This window comes from Callorhinus ursinus, unplaced genomic scaffold (genome assembly GCF_003265705.2).
Source record: "Callorhinus ursinus isolate GAN/ISIS: 27379988/994484 unplaced genomic scaffold, GSC_fseal_2.0 scaffold12, whole genome shotgun sequence".
Taxonomy (NCBI): Eukaryota; Metazoa; Chordata; class Mammalia; order Carnivora; family Otariidae; genus Callorhinus; species Callorhinus ursinus.
The window spans coordinates 52,444,424-52,455,143 of record NW_027397074.1 but is presented as its reverse complement, the minus strand read 5'-3'; the positions used below and the strand labels follow the sequence as shown (position 1 = coordinate 52,455,143).

General features: G+C 33.6%; 1 pseudogene; it reads left to right on the top strand.

Annotated features, from left to right (window-relative positions):
- Positions 1–8,457: 8,457 nt before the first annotated feature.
- LOC112825244 (large ribosomal subunit protein eL42-like) lies at positions 8,458–8,776 on the top strand (annotated as a pseudogene).
- Positions 8,777–10,720: the final 1,944 nt, after the last annotated feature.

Sequence of the window (10,720 nt, the reverse complement as noted above, 5' to 3'; positions counted from 1 at the left end):
TGTATCTATCTTTGTTACTCTTAGCCAATTACTTTGATCTCAAGAATGGTAAGGATAGTAACTTTTCCTAAGGAAAAAAAGTACTAAGAAATATTGCCTTAAATTTTACACAGTAAGCTTCAGGAATCCATTAGAAATTGTACAAAAAAAAAAAATGTGAAGTGGGGCACCCAGGTGGCTCAGTCCATTAAGCGTCTGCCTTGGGTCAGGTCATGCATGATCTCAGGGTCCTAGGACCAAGCCCCACATCTAGTCAGGCTCCCTGCTCAGCGGGGAGCCTGCTTCTCCCTCTGCCCTTCCCCCCACTTGTGATTGCTTGCTCAATCTCTCTCAAATAAAATCTTTTAAAAATGTGAATAGTCTCTTTTCTACAAAAAAGTTAGAAAATTTTATAGGAGGAATTTGACTGAAGAGATTTGAATTTTAATTCTAATTTCACCACTAATTATTTGTATCATTTAAGTCACTTAACTTCACTGGGTCTGTTTCCCCATTTATAAACTAAATATGTTTTCCTGTGATATCTCCAAAAACCTTTCTAGCTCTCAAATTATAAGATCTCTAAAAATGTTTGTTGATTAACTTATATTAAGAGTAGGAAAAAAATCCATGTAAGGTCTTTACTTAGTATCTAACTTAATATTTATTTTTAAATAATTTGTATAAAATTTATCTTTAAAAAGAATGACTTTGCAGTTATGAAAATAATTAGAAACAAATCTATACGAAATTTTACTAGTCATAAAAACTGAGACATTTAACATCTAACATCTTAAAATTATTTTTCACAACACTTTTTACCTTATAGCTATTGACAAAAAGATTTCCATTTTAGCATGACAAATTTTTGCAGGTACTGCATAGGTTGAAGGAATGTTAATGTAATTAGTTTATAATACCGTATAGGCTTATCTTTGAAGAATTCCAGAAGGAACACCCTGAAAACCAAGAAACTGAAATGACTTACAATTCAACAGAGGTAATCTTTTGGAAAATTTGGACCCATTCATCTATATGCTTTGTTCCAGAGTTACATAAAACTTTAGCAACTAGGATGTATAGTTGAGCCTTATCCCTAATATGTGGAATTTTAGTGCAAACAAAGAGTCCCTCAAGCCTGGGAACAAACTGCATAATAGAGACTGAATTAAAATATAAAATCACAGATTCCTAATTTGGGGCCTTGTCCCTTTTTTAATTTTAACATGTTTTACAAAATGTTCTAATATTAACTTAACAAAGCTATACATAAGTAAAAAGTAGCTGCTAACAGCCTGACATGAATTATGACTGTATCATTTTCTAGCTTAGCTGTGGGGTTGGATCATTTTATTTAGGATAACTGCATAACGGAGGTAGACTGGCTACAGAAGAAAGGCTTCCCAAGTCAGGCTGAATATTTTTCAATCCGTCTTCTATGACTGCCACTGATTCTTCAGATCATATAGTAGTTCCCTTTCTGTTTTCCAAAGGTTTTGTGTTGTCAACTTTAAAAAAAGATACTTGTAGTTTAGTCTCAGTTCCTATAGAAAAAGGCCCTTTCCTTTGCCTCCCAAATAGTATCTGCAAAGTTCCTCCGAAGATAAAGACAGTCTTCACTGTTACTGACTCTAAATATAGGAAAAGACTATATGCAGAGTTTGGGAGACATTCCTAAATTCCTTTTTTCCAGCCCATCAAGAGTGTTTGGGGATGACCTGTCATCTCACTAAAGTCAGAGAGAAAACATAAATGTTGGAAGTTGTGGGTTTTGTCCTATACTCACTAGGTGATAGCGATTAGATGACATAACTTGGATGTCTGAATTTCCATCCGCAAAGAAGAATAATCCAGACATACTTTAAACACATTATAAATCCTGGATATCTGAAACCAAATGCTGAAATTGGTTCTTTTGTCCCAGTGAAACTGCTGAATGGACATTGTGCAAATACAAAAGAACTGATAGAGTAGAATAGTACTGTAGACTGAAAACTTGTCTCAGATGGCATTATGACAGCTGGAGAAGTTTAGATAAGGAAAAATGAAATGTCAGAATTCTTGTCTGAGAGGTTTACAGTATGATGGCATATGCTTCTGTTGAAGCTGTAGGCAACCCTGCCTTAATCCAATTGTTGCAACCACTGGTTGAAAAAAAAAAAAATACACAATTTACTTCCTACTATGATATAAAAGGTTCTTACTTAAAACTATAAGACCACAAAGAACAGTTAGAGGATTTATATTCAGTTTTTCCAGTTTAGAAAATTAGAGGAGGAAACCATCTACGTAGTACTCAAAGAAAAAGACAATTTAAGAAAATAGATGCAGGGCTATTTTAATATTGAGAGAGAGGAACACAAAAAAAACTAAATCCCTGGGCAGTGCCTGGCTGGCTCAGAAGGTAGAGCATGAAATTCTCGGGGTTGTGAGTTCAAGCTCCACGTTCAGCATAGAGCTTACTTAAAGAAAAAAAATTAAAACCCCAACAATTCTGCCTGTGCTATGTGAAAATATCACTGCAATGCCACTTTTATTGAGGCTTTTCAAAGACAGATATGGATGAGTGCTACCACACTGCCACCTGGTGATCAGGCAGGTAGGAGGGATTTGAACCAAAATGCCTGACAAAGATGTCAGAGTTTGACAATGAGTATTTCATATGCCGAGTTTCTCTAACATATTCAAATTTGCTAGTAACACAAAAAATGAATTAATGTTAATGTAATTATTTTATAATACTGTACAGGCTTATCTTTGAAGAATTCCAGAAGAAACACCCTGAAAACCAAGAAACTAAAATGCCTCACAATTCAATAAAGGTTATCTTTTGAAAATCTGGACCCATTCATCTATCTTTTTTCCAAATAGAGTTACAAAGAATGCTAAATCCTTTTTTATTTTTTGTTTGTTTGTTTTGTTTGTGTAAAGTAAATGCGCAAACTCTTCATAGAGGTTCAAGAGTTAGTGACCTATTCCTGGAAATGGAAGAGGAAAAGAATGCCATGACCTAAATTTCTTCTATTTCAAATGGTGCATTTTATGTTAGCAATCTTGACTCGCACTGTCAAACTACTCACTCAATTTAGAGTCACTCATTGATTTTATAATACTGCCTTTTCTTTTATAAATGATTTGGCCAAGAAAGAAATGGCTTCCGCAGTTTTAAGTTGAATGTCAAAAGCAACAAATGCAAAGAAACGGAGGGAAGAAAAGATGTCAGTATTATATGAAGGTGAATGTTTTATGTTATCTTTTTTTAAACTGTTGAGAATTAGAACCAATTTCAATAAGCAAATATAGGTGTTGAGACAACTAAATTGTAAGACAACTCATATTTTGGACAAACCTGTATCATTTATCTAGTCACAGGTATGGAGATGAAATTTAAGATTTACATTTATTTCCCCGTTTTCTAGGCTCATACTGACTAAACTATAAGAGAATCTATGAAGAATGTAGGATGAAGCAAACCAAAGGAGAACCAATATGGCAAAGCCAACTACAATGAGTCAGCTCTTCCTCAACAGGTCAAAAATAATTTCAGAAATTTGAGAACTACAAAATGGGTAGAGTTCCAATCAGTGTTTTTATGTATATAGCATTTTTTTTTTAAGATTTTATTTATTTATTTGACAGAGAGAGAGAGAACAAGCAGGGAGAGCAGCAGAGGGAAAGGGAGAAGCACGCTCCCCACTGAGCAGGGAGCCTGACGTGGGGCTCGATCCCAGGATCCCGGGATCATGACTTGAGCAAAAGGCAGCCGCCCAACCAAGCCACCCAGGCACCCCTATACATAGCATATTCTTAGTGATTGTGATAAATCATGAGAAAGTAGTTAACCACTAATACGGATTTTGAGGTGATTTAGATCATCTCTTTTCAGACCCCTATTCAAACTGTCAAATCATCCAAGCTTTCTGTTAAGAGATAAATTAATCATTTACTTCCAACCACCTTCAAGTACGCATGCTTAAAGAAACCCCACACTGCTGGTGATAGAGGCATATGGAATAGTTTATCTGATCTACATACCATTTTGTAGCTTCACTATATTTATAAGAGGCTGAACATGTGCTTCTAGTTACTGCAAAGGGTGAGATCTTTCTTTTTAATTTTTTTTAAAGATTTTATTTATTTATTTGACAGAGAGAGACACAGCGAGAGAGGGAACACAAGCAGGGGGAGAGGGAAAGGGAGAAGCAGGCTTCCCGTGGAGCAGGGAGCCCGATGCGGGGCTCGATCCCAGGACCCTGGGATCATGACCTGAGCCAAAGGCAGACACTTAACGACTGAGCCACCCAGGCGCCCCGCAAAGGGTGAGATCTTACCAGTCTACCTATGGAGCCAAAAAGGCTGTATCAAATGGTGTGTGAAAAATAGTGAAAACAGTCCCTTGGTGAGGGATGGTGGTGTGAGTTGTGATGTTTCTGTGCTGTACTCATATCCTAAAAAAATATTTTCCTATCACTCAATTTTCATCCACTCATATTTTTATTCCTCATGTTTTCATGTTAGTGCATTAACTTATTGACTCAACTCGGCTAAGAGTCAAAATTGGAAAGCTAATTTATTTGAGCAGGAATTTGTTCATTGTACTTCAGTAAGAAAAAAAGGCAACATGAAACGTCCAAGGGAAGAGTATTGGATAAAATATTTAGAAATAGAATCTTTTTCTTATAATTGACAATCACACGTAAAATACTGTGGGCAGTTCTATTCGTTGCTCTTTTGAAGGACAATGAGAGATGGACTATTTATTCTCTCCTGAAACTGGGGTATGCCTGTTCCCATTGTTTCTCCCCAAGGCCCATTGTCACAATACTCAACCAGGAGCAGAATTTCAGCTGAACAATTTCAGAAGCACTAAATAAGTGACAAAGAGAGAAAGGAAGTGAAGAATCCTGCTATGTTCACCTGTGCATAATAAACAGGCAGTGAAGTTCATGATCAGCAGATAGTGGGCATTAATAAATCTTCGTTTGACTGAAATTTCTAAAAGTGCAGTCTAAAAAAATGAGCTTTTCAGTTTGGAAATAGGAAAACTAAAAGAATGTGATTTATTTCTATAAAATCACAAACAGCTAGTACAGTTAGGTTTACCAAATTTCAGGATCTCCCTTAAGCATGATGTTTGTGGGCAGAGTGCTTTATAGCATACAAAGCACTTTAATATTCTTTATCTTATATTCTTTTCTCAACAATACTGAAAGATACATAGGATTCTCATTATAGATTTGAAGAAGCAGGATCTTGGGAGATCTCATAACTCAAAATCATTCGTTTTCAAACACATTGCAAGTGAGTGGAGATTTTTAAGACAAGTAAAAGAAATCATACTTTACATACCACATTTTGAATTCGTTGATGTGAAAATGTTGGGGTTCAGAGCAAATGGTCAAGAATGAATTCCTGAGGCATCTTCAGTGCAAAAAGGGTGGTTTTATTCAAGCACAGGGACAGAACCCATGGGCAGAAAGAACTGCACTGGGATTGTGAGTGACTGATTACATACTTTCAAATTGGAGGGGGGCTAGAGAGAGCATAAGTCTCTAAGGAATTTGGAAGCAAGGTTTCCAGGATCTTGAGGGGCTAGCTATTGTTGGGAAAAGGGCATTTATTACTGTCTAGTAAAGACTTAGTCACGAGACCCTTCAGATGTGTATCAGTGGGCCATATGCTTGGAGGATGATTGCTAACATTTCTTGGAGGGGGGTAGAGATAAAGGAAGTTTCCAGAGGGAGTTTACAGGATCCTGGAGATGTGGCTAATGTCAAGCTTAGGTTGTCCTATTTTGCCTTTAGCTAAGTGTTAACCTGGAGGCAGCTAAGCTCCTTGACGAAGGTCATTCTGCCTGTTTCAAGTACTTGTCAATGGGCTGTTAAGTTATAAGTTTAATTCTTTTTCTTTTGCCTTTCTCCACATCATTATTACTTTGAGAATTTATTAGGTACAAAAAGGAATTAATCCAACAAAGTTTTATAGATAATAGAGCTCTATGATATTTAGGGTTATTAAGAGTTGTTTAGTCAAAACTTCTATTTTAGGATTTAAAACATGGAGGGCAGATTCCCACATTAAAATATATGTTTCTTGATAATACTGAGAGTATATGTAACTTTTACTAAGTCATGAAAAATTTGTAATGATTAGCTTTTCAAAAAAAGGGAGTATGATTCTAATTAATAAGAGCCATAACCATAATATACTTTTTAAAAGGCATTACTCAACATTTATAATATTTTGAGGAAGTTACAAGTATAATATTGACCCTTCTATAATGAAACACTGTGCACTATTAAAAGGATATCAAATAAAGATTTAATAAATTTTATAATTAATCTTTTAGGTATTAGAGCACAAGAGGATTTATTTGTTCCATATTATGGTAGAAGGCAAATCAAGGAAAACTGCTCAAAAACACTATTATGTTTATCCAACTTTGCCTCTAAAATAAGAAAAGCAGTTTGATTTTTTATTTTGTTCTGAATACATGTACTTTAAATTATTTTAGACTATGTATACAAGACTTTGGCTAGGGAATAAACTAAGGTAAATTATCATAGGGAACAATCTATATTACTGTTCTTTATTCTTCAGCCTCTTTTAATTGGTGGGTTTTGTTGGTTGTATCCATCCCCCAAACAAAAAGAATGGAAAATGACTGACTCTTAAAGAATAGGCCCAAGTCTCCTGGGTCTTTTAACAGGTAAGCTTCTCTCTTGCCTTAAGTTTTGCACGTGTTACATATATAATAAAGAAGGAAAACTGAATCAGAATTAGAATCAAAATGTGTTTTGTAAACTCCTTTTATACAAATTCATTCTCTAATCTTTATTTATAAAAGAAAGAAACCAGAAGATGTGCACATATGAAAATGACATGTTGGTAACTTGTGTAAGCTTTTGTGCTATATATACTTTTTCTTTTATATACATAGAAAAACTAAAAAAAATTCCTTTCTGAGGGACACATTTTCTTTAACATTACAGAAGTAATTCAAAACCTTTAAAATATATTGTTAAATATTATACCTGGAGATAAAATAACAGACTACAATGTTAGAACAATAAATAACTAGAATAACTAGAAAAAATTAGAATGGGTAACTAGATAACTAGAAAAAATTCTTTTTCCTCTATTTCTTTTCATATCTGTCACCTATACAAATATAAGATAGAATATTAACAATATTTTATGTTTTTTTTTTTCTGGTCTAGCCAAAGGTTTGCAAGTTTGGTTTATCTTTTCAAAGAAACAATTTTTGTTTTCATTGATTCTCCCTATTGTTTTTTCTATTTTCTATTTCATTTATTTCCTCTCTAAACTTTACTATTTCCTTCCTTCTGGTAGCTTTAGGTTTAGATTGCTCTTCTTTTTCTAATTAAGGTATAAAGTTAGGTTATTTATTGGAGATCTTTTGTCTTTTTTAAGATATAAATTTACCACTATAAATTCTCCTCTAAACACTACCTTCACTGCATACCATAAACTTTAGTATGCTATGTTTTAATTTTTATTCCCTAAGTATTTCCAAATTTCTTTTGTGATTCCCTCTTCGACCCACTGGTTATTTAAGAGTATGCATTTTGATTTCCTTATATTTATGGATTTTTAAGTTTTCCTTCTGTTACTGATTTCTAGCTTCATTCAATATTCTACCTTTATGGTCACAGAAGATAACTTTGTATAATTTCAATCTTTTCAAATTTATTTAGACTTGTTTTGTGGCCTAATATAGTCTATCCCAGAGAAGGTTCTGTGTGCACTTGATATACTGTTCTACTCTTATTGGGTGGAGTGCTGTGCTTATGTCTGTTAGATACAGTTGGTTTCTGTTTTTTCCTCAGATGTATGAAGATATAATTGATATGGTGTAAATTTAAGATGTACAATGTAATGATTTGATATATAAATATATTCTGAAATGATTACCATAATAAGGTAACACATCCATCATCTCACACAGTTAAACATTTTGTGTGTTTAAGAACTTTTAAAATCTACTCTCTTAGCAACTTTCAATATATATAATACAGTATTGTAGTTGGTTTATAGTGTTGTTCAAGTCCTATATTTGCTTACTGATCTTCTGTCTAGATATCCAATCCATTGCTAAAAATGGGGTATTGAAGTCTTCGATTGCTATTGTAGAACCATTTCTCTACTTAATGATGTCAACATTTGTTATATTTCGGGGGCTCTGTTGTTTGGTGTATATATGTTTATTATTGTTTTATCTTCTTGATGAATTAACACTTTCGTCAATACTTAATGCCCATCTTTGTCTCTCGTTTTTTTTTGCTTAAAATCTGTTTTTTCCATATTAGTATAATCATCCCAGCTCTCTTTTGGTTACTATGTGCATGAATATCTTTTTCTGCCCTTTCAATTTTAACCTACTTGTATATTTGGATCTAACATATCCTCTGTCAAGAGAATACACTTGGCTTTCGTGCCGATAGCGCTCTTGCAAACATGGTGAACGTTCCTAAAACCCGCTAGACTTTCTGCAAGAAGTGTGGCAAGCACCAGCTCCACAAAGTGACACAGTACAAGAAAGGCAAAGATTCCCTTTATGCCCAGGGAAAGCAGTGTTACGACAGGAAGCAAGAGTGGCTATGGTGGGCAGACTAAGCCGATCTTCCAGAAAAAGGCTAAAACTACAAAGAAAATTGTGCTGACGCTTGAATGTGTTGAGCCCAACTGCAGATCTAAGAGAATGCTGGCTATTAAGAGATGCAAGCGTTTTGAACTGGGAGGAGATAAGAGAAAGGGCCAAGTGATCCAGTTCTAAGCCTCACATTTTGTTATATTATGAAGACAATAAAATCTTGAGGTTATATTCACTTCATTTGGTTGCAGTTGGTCTTTTAAGAGGGAAATAAACTAGTGCCATCAATAAAATTCCCCTTGTGGGGCAGTTTATGCTTGAGAAAAAAAAAAGAGAGAGAGAGAATATACTTGGATGATATCTTTTTATCCATTCTGCCAATCTCTGCCTTTTGCTTGGGGTGCTTAATTCATTTACATTTGATGTAATTGCTTATAAAGAAAGGACATACTTTTGCCATTTTTAAATTGTTTATGTCCTACATAATTTTTTATTTCCTCCATTATTACCATCTTTTGTGTTCAGCTGTGCTGTTTTTTGTTTTTTGGGTTTTTTTTTTTTTGATAGTGCTATTGTTAGTTCATTCTAATTTTATGAACGAATTCTTTTTTGCATATTTGTAAGATATTTTTTCATTGGTTACCATGGGATTATAATGAACATCCTAAATTTATAATAATTGTATTGATACCAACTTAGCTTCAGCAGTATTCGAAAACTCTGCTCCTATATATCTCTGTTCCCTCTGCCTTAATGTTTTGTTTTCACAAATTATATTTTTATATATTATATACCCAATAACATAGATTTATAATGATTTTTATGTATGTCTTTAAATCATACAGGAAATAAAAAGCAGAGATACCAAACTAAAACTGAAATAATATACTGGGTTTTATATTTACTATCTAGTAACTTTTACCAGTGATTTTTATTTCTTCATATGGCTTCAAGTTACCATCTAGTGTCCTTTCATTTCAACATAAAGGACTCTGCAGCATTTCATGTCGGGCATCTACAAATACAATGGAAGTGGAAATGTTACTCCCAACCTTACAGAAACAAAAAAGATTACGAGAATCCTATGAATAATTATGAGCCAACAAATTTCGAGATGAAACAAATTTCTAGAAACAAAGATTACCCAAATAACTCAAGAAAAAATTAGAAAATCTCAAGAGACTTATAACAAGGAAAACATTAAATCAGTCATCAAAAACCACTCAAGGAAAAAACCTAGGATCAGATGGCTTCATTAGTGAAATATACCAAACATTTGAAGAATTATCACCAATCATTCTCAAACTCTTCAAAAAAAAAAAAAAAAGAAGAAGAAGAAGGAACACTTCCTAACTAATTATTTGAGGTCACTATTACCCTGATGCTAAAGGACTATTCATGGAGAAAGAATAGTTTCTTCAACATATGGTGCTGAAACTAGATGTCCTCAGGGAACATATGAAAAGAATGAAAAGTTGGATACCTACCTCTCACCATATTAAAAAAAAAAACCCTCAAAATGGATCAATGACTTAACTATTAGAGCTAATACTATATAACATTCTTAAAAGAAAACACAGGGGTAAATCTTCATGACCTTGAATTTAGTAATGAATTCTTAGATATTCTTAGATACTAAAAGCACAAAGAAACAAACAAAAAACCAAGTAAATTGGACTTCATGGAAAAAACAAACTGTTCATTAAAGGACATCATTAAGAAAGTAGAAAGATAACTACAAACTAGGAGAAAATATATGGAAATCATGTAATTAAAAAAGTTCTAGTATTCAGAACATATAAAGAACTCCTACTCCTGAACCACAAAGGACAACTCAATTAAAAAAATGGGCAAAGATCTTGAATAGGTATTTCTCAAAAGAATATATACAAGTGACCAGCAAGTACATTAGAAAGATGTCCAACATCATTAGTCATTAGAGATATGCAAATCAAAACCACAACCAGGTATTATATTATATCCACTAGAATGACAATACAAAAAAAAAGGAAATAACTAGTATTGGAAAGGATATAGAGAAATTAAATTATAACACTTGTACACTGCTGATAAGAATGTAAAAAGGTTCAGTCACTGTGGAAAATTTGTTGGTTCCTCAAACAGTTA